Source organism: Pogonomyrmex barbatus, unplaced genomic scaffold (genome assembly GCF_055798465.1).
Source record: "Pogonomyrmex barbatus isolate J1 unplaced genomic scaffold, ASM5579846v1 scaffold1, whole genome shotgun sequence".
Lineage (NCBI taxonomy): Eukaryota > Metazoa > Arthropoda > Insecta > Hymenoptera > Formicidae > Pogonomyrmex > Pogonomyrmex barbatus.
Genome location: NW_028297098.1, coordinates 21,849,080 through 21,863,656, shown reverse-complemented (window position 1 = coordinate 21,863,656; position 14,577 = coordinate 21,849,080). Strand labels below are relative to the sequence as shown.

General features: G+C 28.7%; 1 protein-coding gene across 1 annotated transcript in view; it reads right to left on the bottom strand.

Moving 5' to 3' along the window:
- The window catches only part of LOC105422867 (uncharacterized), a 73,485-nt gene that overhangs the window by 23,025 nt on the left and 35,883 nt on the right, over positions 1-14,577 (bottom strand). The gene's annotated exons all lie outside the window — the stretch shown is intronic.

Genomic DNA, 14,577 nt, shown 5'->3' with positions numbered 1-14,577 from the left:
AAAATGATAAAGCTTTAATCTTATTACCGTGGTAGTGACCTAGAAAAAGATATTGATTAGAACATTTATAATGGAAATAATTTCGAAGAGAAGATTAATTGACGTGCATTTCAAGATCCGCATTATACTTTTCGTTTCAGAAACCTTGGCATCAAAGAATAAATTACATTCTCTGGTTACGGTATCGAAATGTAATTGATACCATTTTACCGCAGCAATGCTATTAAGCAGTGCTATTAAGCAGTGCAGCTTTTATCCTCCTTTTGTCATTCACTCCCCAGATATGGATAGAGAACAGGATTGAAGTTTTAGCTTTCTATTAAAACCTAAGCAAACAAATTTCTCTCTCTGATATACCCTTTTACACATACACATTATTTCTGGTCTTTCTATAAATTTGGTTTTCGATATTTATTGATGTTTGCATTCTGCACAATTCTCTAGTTTGTAAATAATTCAATACAAACAAGAAAATTTGCGGTAAAATAAAAATATAAATTTTTTTAACGAAATTGAAATATTTAAATAAGTTTATCACAAACAAATTAAATTTTTTTTGCATTTTTTGACAATCTTAGAACAACAATAATATTATTAAAATATTCAAAAAGAATTATAATGAAAAATAGAAACAGAATGTATATGTAATATGTTTGTATGTACAAATATTCTCTCAAAACTAGTTTTTTTCGAGCCATTTCACTTTACTGAATCCTATATAAACCCGATATGATGGCCAGTTCGATTTCACGTGAATGCACGTGTATGCTTGTCCGATCGTTCTGCAGATGGCATGGCATTGATGACTGTAATATACCCTCATCTGAATAAAATATGACTTAATATCTCTCCACTCTCATCCCCGCTTCTCTACGAACAAGAAGTGTTCTGGAAGACGCGTAAAAAAAATTTCATTTCGATGCCTAACATTTATCATATATACATTCTCCCTTCGAAAATAAATCCAATAAATAAAATACCATCTTAGTCATTAGATATTCTTAGGAATACTATTGAGAAAAATATTTTTCCAATGTGTGTCTTTACATATTATTTAATTATGAATGGATTTATATCTTAAAATTATAAACATTTGACAGATTTGAAGATATTATAAAATATGTATGCAAAATATATATATATATATATATATATATATATATATATATATACTTGAATTTATATACTTAATACTTAAATTTTGTTACTTAAATTTCCTTAAATTTTGTAAAAAAATTTCGCATACATATTTCATAATATCTTCAAATCTGTCAAATATTCGTAATTTTAAGGTATGAATCAGTTCAATGCAGATAATTAAGTAATATGTAAAGACACATTGAAAAAAATATATATATATATATATATATATATATATATATATAAATAATAATATTATATGATCTATCGATACACATACGAAGATGTAAAATTATTTGCATATGTGTCTTTTGCATATTTTACATGCAAAATTCGTAATTTAAATGTATACAAGCCACTGTAAAAGCTTTGCATTTTTATATCTTCGAGGACAAAATGAGACATAACATCCTTCCTATATAATAAACTGTTCTCTTTGACACACTCGTGTACATTCACTCGCTAAGTCTTTGTGCGGTTTTAGAGAAAAAAAAAAATTAATCCACGACCTTTTCTTAGATGAAGAAAATCTTTATCGCGCAAAGGCATATATAGAGGATGAACTTTGAAACGTGAGTATTCAGAGAGAAAAAGAAAGAGAGGACGTATTATATGTTTAAAAGAAACAGAGAAGATTTATCTGTTCGATAGGGGGAAATACAATGAATGTAAAAATATTTAAAGACATATAAAATGTCTCCAGTCTTGTATAAAAAATTTTCTTTATTACTTCTTTATTTATTCAGTAAGAAAAACTGTTATCAAATGCATATAACTTTAAAGATATTGTTATTTTGCATCTTATTCGACAATCAAATAATGAGTGTATAAGTAGAGAAAAAATGAGTATAGTAATATAGTAATTAATGCAATTTTAATATTAAATTTTAATGTCAAAATTCTTAACAATTTAATATGTTCCTCTATATGTAGATGATGTATTATTGATGTAAGACACAATCTGGATAATATAATTTTCTCGGATATTTCTATATCCTGATACTTTATTGTACAACTTATACATGGCAGCGTCGACCAGGAACGACTTTCTTTACATTTATAATGTTTCCTTCGGAAGATGGAATGGCAGCAGACGAAAGACATACGACGCGTATGGAAATCGTGTGGATGAAGGATGCCTATCCTACACTAGAAAAATGTGAATGAGCCAAGTGGAAAAATGCAAAGCTCTGTCGAGGAGGAAACATCGAGATACGATCGGTATTCGCCGAAGCACACGTTGCGCATATACTTGTCGCGAAAGAAACATCAATCGCATCAAATCTTTCACGTAATTTTTTTATTGAACTTGATAAAAAGAATATGATATAAAAGATAGAGGAGCTTGTTCTTCTAAACATAAATTCAGATTAAAGCTCTGAAGATATTATCTCGATTTATAAGGGCACAATAGATAATTCTTTATTTATAATTCTAGGTATTCTATATCTATAATTTCTATTGTGAAACTTTTAATATTACATTATTGTTTTAATACATATGCGACAGTGTGATTTCCTTTAATCCGCATTTCTCGAAATTTTTTTTAGTGATTTTTAGCGATAGAGCCATACTTGTTAAACTTTAATTCTGCCTATGTGCTTGATGTAAAATGTTAAAAGTAACGAATTAGAAATGGCCACTAATTTAACCACCGACATAAATAAACCTTATCAATAAATTCGCCACTATTTGCGGGATTAAACGTCGGTTGCGTTTTTTTTTCCTTCCCGTTCGATTTTATAGTTTTCCATGCGGTTAAAATCCTCTTGCGGCACGGCCGGAATGGGAAGAAAGGTCAGATGCTGGTGCTACTTATGGATTTCACCGTTGGCACCCGAATGTCTGGCTTCTGGCTCCACTTTGGCTAGCCGAGTCGATGATTCACGAAAAAGCAGCTTGCTAGAAGTACGATTCTACGTACGCAATTCATGTACATAGGGTGTCCCAAAAAATCAATAAAAGTAGATAAAGAATTTCGCACAGATTATTTAATACTTATTATTAAAAATTATTACAACCGTATACCGCTATATTAATTATAAAATTTATTTTTTCTAAAAAATTTAAACTTTATTATAATAAATATGATAATATATAAAAGCTTTTAGGTAGCTTTTTATTTAAATTAATTAATTAAATAGATTTAATCATAAAGGTGTTTGACGTTGAAAATTAAAACAATCGAAGTTAACGATAATGACGATAACAATATAATATGTAACACAATATATGAAATGAATTCACAAAACTACCACCAATTGTATCAGTTCTTAGAAACGAGCAATGGTCAACACCCTATATATTTGTTGCCACGCTAAACGATGATCGTTCAAATGACGATTGTTCAAAGTTTAGCACGACTAGAAAAACATTTACGATTTATTGCGCGCGAAATTGCAACTTCAGCCGCCAAGTATCTCGAGTCTCCGTTGTCGCGGATATACAAAGTTGAACTTTCGCGTAAATAATGTACTGCGGTCGTTGAGATATTGCATCATGTTCAATCTCGTATACACACTATCACTGCTTTTGAAAAATTAAATTGTTTATTATCTAGAACTTCTGTACAAAAGACGCCTTGTCGAGCAAAATTTTTCACTTTTTAAGATTTATGTTCTTTTTCCATTACTGAATCAAGATATCAATTTGTTTTTTTTTTCCCTATCTTTTCTATCTTTTATAAAGTTTGAATACAAAGATTAAAAAACTCGATTTTATGGAAGAGAACTTTAAAGATTTTGATATTATGATTTATACATGTAATCTCTATTTTAAAATACTTAATGATATATCATTATTTTAATTAGCTTAAAATGTGTAAAAATTAACTTAAGAAAAAATTAATTTAAGAAAAGAATTATTTTTTTACTGTTTCTAACTGCATATTCTCTTCTAAATGAAGTTCGTAATATTTAATAGTAAATTAAATTATGTAAAATTATGTAAACTTATTATTAAGCATTGTCTTAATAATAAAAATCAATAATAAAATGTATTAATAATAAAAATCAAAAGATCGCAAATAATAGCTATCATTAAATATTCACATAAATATAAAATTTATTTAGTTAGAGATATCTTAGTATTGTTTTATTGGTTTCTTTCTGGTTTATAGAAGATGCAAATTTATTTTCTCGGATTTCCGGACGTATTTCTCTTGCCAAATTTATCTCAGCTAAAAAGAGCAAAATCATCAAGATTTTTCAACGAAAAACTTTTATACAACACGATCGACAGTTTTTCATCGTTCGCTATCGGTCCAAGTTTCTAGTTACTGTACATCCAAGAGCTGCATTAAATTACAAAGTTTGTCACCGACAGAGTTGAGAATCTCGCTGTATGATGGCCGAGTGTCAAACTCTTCTCTGTCATGATGCTCCAATATTATCCTATAGAAAATAAATCGCCATATGTAGGATATGTTAAAAGGCTTTTAACATATCCTACATATTTCAATTATATCACTTTTCATACAAAAGCGAAGATTGCGATAACGGCAAAATTTTGTTTAAGAGCATACTGGCTATCAGCATTCTCCAGAAGGATTTGGTTGTTTTAAGCTCCAGAAGGGAATCTCTATTTCAGATTTAAGGCAATAATCCAGCAGTAATCGGATGAATAGTTATTTCAAGTTTACATTACGACGATGATGTACTATTTTATTATTCAATATGATTCAATGTGATTCAGATAGAAACGATATTAGAATATCAACAAACTGAGCAAAAATGAGGAAATTTTGTTAATCGAGAAAAATATAAAAAAATATCATTTTATTTTAACGATATTTTTGCTATGTAAAGAGTTGTTAATTTGAAATTCAGAAAACTTTATTAAATAATTTTAGAGAAGATAAATTATAAATAAGTTAGATTTCTATATTTAAAACTTAAATGTAGAAGATATGTAGTGAATGTAGATTCACTTGCATATCGTGTCTTTGAACAGATTTATTTCACGATTATGCAATATCTCTTGTAATAATTTAGTGGACAACGTGGTAAGTCTTATTATCAGTGCTTTCAAAAGGACGTCGTAAGCGGCTCATTCAACAATGTCGTTCTACTTGAAGATTCTCAGAAAATCCCATGTTACGGCGATTCATGAAATTTAATGTCTTTGTACTGATGTCTCTACTAGTGATATATATACTCACATGCCATTTAGGAAAGGCAATTATTTATCTTGAATTCTGAATCCACCGCTATTGCGATGACAGCACTAAATTTAGAGATCGGAAATAAAGAGAAATGATAAAAAAATATTTTTTAAGATTATATCTAGATTAGATATTTTTAAGATTTAAGATTATATTTTTTAAGATTAATATTTTTAAAATTTGAATATAATAATAGAATAATAATAGAATATAATAATTAAAAGTCGCAATAAAGAATATGTATAAAATAAATTGTTATAATTGTTAATAAAAACTAAAAATATTTTTAGTTTTTTATATTATTTATTGTGACAAATATTTAAAATTTTTCTTTAAAATTAAAAAAAAATGATTTTACCATGTGCCAGTCGAAAAAAATGTCAACTTTAATTTTAATTTTAAAAATTTTAACATAATAAAACATAAATTAAACACAATTTTAACATAATTTAGCTGAATTATATTTTAATATAAAAGGCTTTATAAACATTCGAATAATTTTCTATTTAAGCACAATCAGTTTTTTCCGTAAGCTTTAATTTAATTGCTCAGAAACGTTAAAATATCGAGCACATATTGCACTGAAATAACATCAAACGAATCACGGGTTGAGATAAATATTGCCACTACCGTTTTACAGACGAGCCGTATAAAAAAAAAAAAAAACGCGTAAATATAAGCGATGTGGAAGGTCCATGTTCGAAAGAGGTCCACAAAGGTAACACGTGGCTGAAATTTTAAAATTTCGTATTCAGCGAGTGATTGAAACGAGTGATCGTTGATTTGCGCGCCGCCACCAAACGAAATGTAATTAACGCGTTCGCGAGTGCTTTAACAAGCTTCACTTCACCGCAGATTGCCTTCGCTTCATTGAAAGCTCTCTCATCACGTATATGTGACGTAAATTGTCGATAGAGCTCGATTATCAGTTAACATAATTTTTACGCTATTTTTTTATTAATATCTAAAAATCAGATTTTCCTACAATTTTTTTTTTTTTCACTTTTACTCGAATTCCTCTATTTTTTTCTTAAGTGGATTTAAGACTTAGATGTAAATAATTTAAAGCTTTTAAAAATAAGTTCTTCAGTGAAGCAATGTTCAGAATAAATGTAAACGGACAAAAGAGTACACTTGCAAGTAATTGATAGAAATAGAAATTAATGTGTTTGACAATTCAGGAAATACTTTTCTCTAAATGGGGTCACTATGCGACGTGATTATTTTATGTCCTTAAGTATTAAATTCGTCGATTTAAGGAACGCGATACTCAGACATCGTTAAAGTAATACTCTGCATCCGCTCTCAGCAACGATGACGGGTCATCCTTCATCTTCTCGTTTACGGTGAGAGATCGAGATCGTCAGAATCATCTGGTCGCATATTTATAGTCGATTCTCGAAGAAAAACTACTGCATTCTGAAAAAACAAACGAGATTTACGGATCCCGAGAATCCCGGATGAACAATCACTTCACTTGATCATTTAAGAAACGATGTGAGAAAAAAACTTTAATTCTGACAAATCTAAAAAAAAATTCCTGAAATATGTCTCGTTAAAAAATTGATTCATAATTGCAAAAGATTATTCAAAAGGAAATGTATAAAAACCCTAGCTTTAAAATTCGATGGTTTGGTCTAATTACGGTTTTGATTTCCTTTCAAGAAGATAAGAAATTCTAGGATTGATAGAAAGAATTTCAGCTGTGTGTTAATGCTATTAAAATTATAATTAATTATATAACGAATTATATCCAAAATCTAAGATTTAAAAATAGCGTACTTCATGAATTTAATACTTTTATTTATATAACTAAAATTTCAACACAGTTCTGAAATGTCTCGATAATATATAAAAAAGTAATGTCTCGATAATATATAAAAAAGTAATTATTATAAAATTATAAATATATTTATATATTTATAAATTATTATAAAATTACTATAAAAAGGATCTAATAAATAATTAAATTATTTGTTCTCAAAGCACTGATAATTGAAATTTCATCTTGTATGATATATTATCTTAGACATACGCTTTGTACAATTGACGCATCTAAGTGAACAATACCTATGCAAATTCTCATGCTGCAATTGTATCCACGTGCACATGTTGATATACACATTGTAGTGATGTGCGAAGTTAGAACCGATTTGATAGAGAAAATTGTCGTATAAATTTAACCACTGCTACAAAACAAGATGTTATGTAGAAGACAATTGTTTTTAATAATAATTTATCTATCTCTACTATACAGATAGCAAAATTATTTATTTTTGTTAAATATTTCTCTATATGATAGTTTCTATTAATTTTATGGTATAATAAAAATTAAAACGTCAAAGTGTAATTTAAAATAGGCACTAATTTAATTATTTAATTATATTTTAGCACAATGTATGATACTAATATATACATATATTAAAAAATATTAAATGGATATTAAAATGCAGAAAGAATGAAATCAGACTTTTTGATTTCTAGACGTAAAGAGAAATGTAAAAATATTAAAAAATAATTTTCAATACTTTCAATACTTTTCAATACTTTCATGATATTCGTAGAAATTAAGTATAAACGATGAATATCGTTTATCTTACTATGCTATTGCGTAACCCTTTTGGAATTACGACGTAAATCTCCTAACTTGTATACGGCATTTCGTTCTGTGCGAGAGAAAATACAATTCTTCGAGGTTCTCCAAGGAATTCGATTGAACTGGCACTGCGAATAGCATCACGTGATTTCGAACTAGAAAATCTTCTTCCAACATTCGAGAACAGAAGAACTGAACGTGCCACTTCTATGAAAAACATCTGGCTTTCTTTATACGCGTATATTCTTTCTTAATATTTTCAATTCCAACGTTTTTCAATTCGAAAAACGTTTTAAATTCTATATTCTCGGCATTAATAATTTTTAAATCGGATTAAATAAGATTAGATATCTTTCCTCTTCCCAAAAGAGGATTAACAAATCCGATCACGCGACAAATTCGATAAGTTTAAAAACTCGATTATACATTCGAGAGGTTATGAAAACTCAATCAAGAAAATTGAAATTTTATGTTTCCCATTTAAATTTATATATTCTATTTGATTTTCTATATATTTCTTATTATAATATATGTACATTACGGTCTATCGTGGATTAAGTGATTTGTGTACCGCGCTCGACGGAGTATTTTGATCATTCGAAAATCAGCTATCCACCGAACTCCCTGGCAATACGTTACACCGGTACGACGAGTTTTCATCTGTATTGTGATTACACGAACTGGACCGGTGGCAGCGACCGGTGGAGACCGCGTGAATTATGGTCGTCACTTATTTTTCCGTTGCCGGTGCTCGGTGCGCGAATACCGAGAGATATCGCAGTTATATTTCTTCTTTTCCACGCGTTCGAGCGCGTTTTTAAATTCCGCCCAAATATTAATGACCAATAGATTAGTTGTTACAATTTTTGAGATTTTCAAATTATTCCACGAAATTTCCAAATTTCTCAGTAGTTACCGATTCATTATTATTGCAAAATATTGAAAAATAGAACGTTGTAAGAAAACTAATGGCTGCACATTTCCACGCTGTTGCACAATGCTTTATTTTTCATTTAATATATCCGACATATGAAGCAAGAATTATTTGTTACTTTCTTGTTATTTTACATCGCGTTATTTGCTCGTCATTTCTCATTTTTCATATTTTATAACAAATTCTACCGTAATTTTTATTTTCTTCATCAAAATATTTTTGACAAAATAATATCAAAGTTACAATATTATATAATGCAATTTCTCTCATTCTAAAAATTAAAAATCGAAATTTTATGATTAAAAAACTATTTTAAGATTTTCATTATTTTTGTGTTATATACAAAAATCTAAACATCTAGATGATAGTACCATAAAGATCGAGTTAATCCAATATTGATTCATCTGAACAGCAAACACGATAATTCTAATAGATGAACTAATAATAGCCTAAATAGGACGGATTAATACTATCGTTTGACTATTTTATAATATTCAAACAGATTTAACGTGTCTCACATACACGTAACCAAATTATTAGCAACGGGTGCTATAACCTAATAGCTCTCGCCGTTAACCTATTTACATCCGCAATCATTCTCAAATAGCCATACATCTAGCTAGTATGTAAGCGTGTCGCCTGCTAGACGACAATTCAGATGATTACTAACTGGCACTTCAAATATGATTACAAGGACATAAAATTGTCCCTATCTTGTTTTGACGATTTATCAAGTTATTTTGGAACATCGTATTTCTTCGTCCCTGTCAATCCCTGTTTAAAGGATTAGAATATGTAAAAGACTCAATATAAAGTTTGAGCTTTACGTACGATAAAACTATAAAACAAGCATATTGCTTATAAAGATACAAAGATATGCTTTGCGAGGGAAATCTTTCCTCGCTTTCGCAGCTTGACCCTTCCGAGGGCGGGAGATCTTAGGCGATACATGACTCGCCAGAGACCCTTTTGTAATTCGTTGAAAAATTTTTGAAACTCTTGTCGCGTTCCTCGTAAATGGGAATTCGATGTCGGTACAGTGATGGAAAAAGGTTGTGGTTGGAAAATTCGACCCGTCCGTCGACCCGATCTTGCCTTTTAATCCTTCGATACTTTCACTGAGGTTTAAAATATCTTTTTTCGATATCCAGTTTCATAAATTTCTATAAAAATCACATTATTTTTTTTTTCCTAAATGAAGATGGAAATGAGGAATGCTGTTATTGATAATAAAATTAATAGTGCAAAAATGTTTTTTTACATAAGACTGTTGTGAAATAATAAAATTTATGTATATTTATTTTAAAAGATTGAGCTTGTAAACATTAATTTAGTAAAACGAGTTTTAAGAAAATGTCTCTTGATGATTATTGTGAATAAATCATCTAAAGGAAATCGTGCAGCTGGCAACTCGATGCGTGCAACTTTCTCACGGTTTATATTGCAGCCAACAAACATGGTCCTCGTGTACTTTTAATAACTTTTGGCGCACAAATCGCAATCGCAACCGCAATCGCAATTGCAACCGTGTTGAATAATCGCATTGATTATGCACGCGTATGCAACACAATAGCAGCAACTTGGACAATAATCTGATTAATTATATGATAGGCAAGTATATGTATGGATCTCGTGAATTCAAGCGATACATAAAGCTAATCGCGAATTATTTCGAGAGAACAATCAGACAAACCGGAAAAAAGGATGAGAATTGCGTGGATTAGAGCCGATTATACCTCCACATTGCAATTAATCGATTGCTACAGCTAATTGTACATGCAATTTCCGCGCTACATTGAACAATATTTGCCATTCAGTTTATATGCGATCGCACAAATTAGAATCGCACTCGACGTAAAATGTAGCAAGTGGTTCAAGTACAAAGTACAAGATAATCCTAAGAAATCTTAAAACAAAATTAACTGTGTCGCAATGTTTACGAACTCAAATTTACAACAACTTTTCATTTTACGCTAGTTATGTATACAATGAGATCATATATATAAATTATTAAATAAAATGTTTTTTTTTTTTATTATTTTATTTACTTGATCAATTTAGTTATTGATAATTTTAGCTTTCATTTCAGCTAAAGTACAATATGAAAATATCGTGCCTTTTAATTTACGAACGTTAATTAGTTTAGCTTCGTTTGCTCCCGGCAGAAACATTCAAATTAGTTCATCCATCGGCATCGGATGTTTTAACTAGATAATTACTAAGTATAAACCATGTAATTTTACCTCATTGATCGATATCTGAGTCCTAAGGACTGGAAGACTATATCTCATCGATTGGTGATGCAACGCAATTAATCTAGTTTCGTGAACAATACAACAATACCATTCTCACGCGGGATTCGTAGGTAATCGCTTCTTTGTCAGTGTTTCAAAACATAATTAATGTTACTGCGATATAGTAATTAACGCATAGTAATTAATCCGTTCCTTGAAGAAGGAAAATATCGTTGATCATGACAAAAACATTGCAATTGAAACTATAACATCAAACTTGACAGAATAAAAGAGACATATAAAAGTAATATTTATATGTGTATAGAGTATTTAAATCAAAATTAGGAAAATATTAGCGTTTTATTTATTATTAATTTTATATACTTTATTATATTTTGTTAAACATATATCCAAAATTTTGGGATTTATAAATCATCGCGAAAAATAATTATAATTATAGTCAAATTTAAGTAAAAGAAATCTTTCCTCTAAATTATATATTTTATAAAATCTTATTTTTTATTTTGAAATCACGAATAAATATTAACACCTTCTATTCGCTGCCTTTATATTACTACCTAACACTTTTCCCTATTTAAATAGTGTCAATTATATTTTTACAGAGATGGATGTGTACGGTGCCAAGAAATTGCAGGGTTGAAATTGTATATCGATGCCCTAATCTATAATCGTAAGTGACAGCGTTACAGCTATCCGCTTTCCGCCAGAACGCAGTTTTCTATTACTAGAATCGATATTACGACAAGGTTAATTTCAAATACGAAAATCTCGAGAAGAGCGAAGATATTAATCGGTAGTCGTATATCATACACTTCCGAAATGTATATGAATAATTATGCACTTTCTACATCTTTCTATATCTTTCCTAATTTTATGTGGCGTTATAAAACAATAAATATCGAAAGGAAGCCTGTAATCCGACGACTGACAACTTATCGTGTACGATCCATATACTGAGGTTTATCGCGATTACTCGAAAGATACGCCGCGATAAATCACAGCCAGAATTAACCGTAGAGATCATGATAGCTTTTCCCGACCCAATGTTCGGGATTTTATTTTGATTTACGTGGATAAATCCGCGGTTACTGCCGCCATGTAAAAGTAATCGTTATCTCGTTTCGTCAAAAAGATTGTCTATCGTATTGATAGATAAGAGAAAAAGAAAGAGAGAAAAAAAAGAGAGAAAAAGATATATTTAATTACTATTCTCAAATCTCGTCAGGAAATATAAACGTATATGTTCGAAAGAGGATCTAAAGTTTTATTTTATTAGTTTAGATCAAATAATACACATGGATATAACCCGTGTTAAGCCATTTTTTTAATATGAAAAGAATTTCGATAAAATCATAAAAATAAATATTTAGAGCAATTCTACTGCATTACTTTTAATTCAATTAATAATAAAAAAGAAGATATTAAAAAATGTGTACTTCACTTATTTCGCACAATTTTATATTTATTTTTAAATAAAAAAGAAGTAAATAAAGAGTATAATACATAATTTACGTAAGAAAGTAAAATGAAATTTGAAGAAAACATAAAAACCAAAATCAAGAAGATAAGCTATATATAGATTGAGGGAAGAGAGTTTCGATACGTCTTCAACTGATAAATAAGGAAGAAGAAGACAAGGAAAAGGGCAACGAAATTGGTTTAATCATAAAAGGGACACGTTGAAACAGGATTTATCTTGGAACGAGTGGCATAAACTCCCATAAGTGGAAATACGTGCGAACAAAAATACGAACGCATGTCACTAAAAAAATGCCAGAGAGAAAAATACGAGAACGCATGATATAAAAAAAGGAAAAGTGAGTAAACAAAAAACCCGAATAGGAAATAGTATCGTTTTAGTGCAAAGAATATAAGATAAAAATAACGTCGAAAATATATCAACATATAAAACATATAAAAAAGATATCAAATGTGAATAAACGATATTAGGTATATTTCTTGTTTAGAGAATAGAAATAATACTATTAATTCAAATGTTATGAACTTCTTATATAATTCTATTTTTTTTTTCTAAGGTTAAGTTAGGTAAAATGATAAAATTACTATTCAGTATTTTTCTTATACTTATATATAAATATACATATACATATACATCTATGTACGCTAGACATGCATATAAACGTACTACATATAAATGTCAGAGTTTATATCATGGTTTTATCAATAACTTATTCATAATTATTCAACTAAACAAATTATTATTATTATGAAATATAGTCATATGATTCGATGATATGTACAATTAATGTGCAGCATTTAATTAAGAGAGAATAGCAATTAATATATAAATTATAAAATCTAAACGGCAATTTCGATTGTGTAATTAAAAATTGTATGACTCAATTTTCGAATAAAATATTTATTTGACATAAAGAAATTTATAGAATTGGATTTATGTTATGGACAAAATCTAACTATATTGTAATGCACATTTGGTATAACAAGTGGCAAAGAGACTAGCAGGAGAATTAAATCTACGATGTATGAACGATAGAAATCAGGCTTATAGAAATTGAATTAGATTTAAACGTAGAAAAAATACTTATTCGGCAAACTCTCAAAACATTATTTTCAATATGAACATTTAGCAAATTTTTATTTCCTGTCTCGAAATCTAATATTTTCTAAATCTCTTTTGTTTCAAGATAATCAAAATTGAAAGAGAATAATAATTACTATCTTTTTGCCAAACGATCTTTCACATATAATCACGCAAATGTAAATATGAGATAGAAAATATAAAAGACAAAAAAGAGAGAAAGCGCAGATTGATATTAGTTGCAACTATTGAGAAAAATAATAATGATAAAATCAAATGCAAAATATAAAAAAACTCCAAAATCAGATATGATAATAATTGCCAGAAAGCATCAAAGATTTCTAAAGATAGCAAACCCCACTGCAAATCGGATTAAAATACTATCTCATTAAAATGTAATCTCCTATCTCAATCAAAATCTCATTTGATTTGTACCATCTTTTTACATCAATATCTCATTTGATTTTCGCAAAGAATTAAAATGAAATATATATATATATATATATATATATCAGATTTTAAACGCATATCTGATCGCACAGAGAAAAAAGATTTGATGAAATATTTAATTATTATAGCAAATTTTATTAGTTATTATATAAACAAAAGAATTTATTAAAAAACCTTTCATTTTGTAAATTTAAAAATAAATAATTCAATTAAAATTAAAAATGTATATATTTTGCAAGGATGTACCGCAGAGTATAATAACAGCAAGACATCTCTGTGTTGCTGCACGAATAAACCCGGAAAACTGTTTTCAACAAAAACTGTTTTCCAACAACAATAACGAAATATAACAAAAAATATAATTTACTGAAATAGCTTTGTTAAATTTGCATATTTAGTTTTAGTAAAAATTTATTCTATTTAATAAAAAAAATACAATTTTTGTTGCGCTGACAGTACATTTTAGTTTCAGCACCAAAA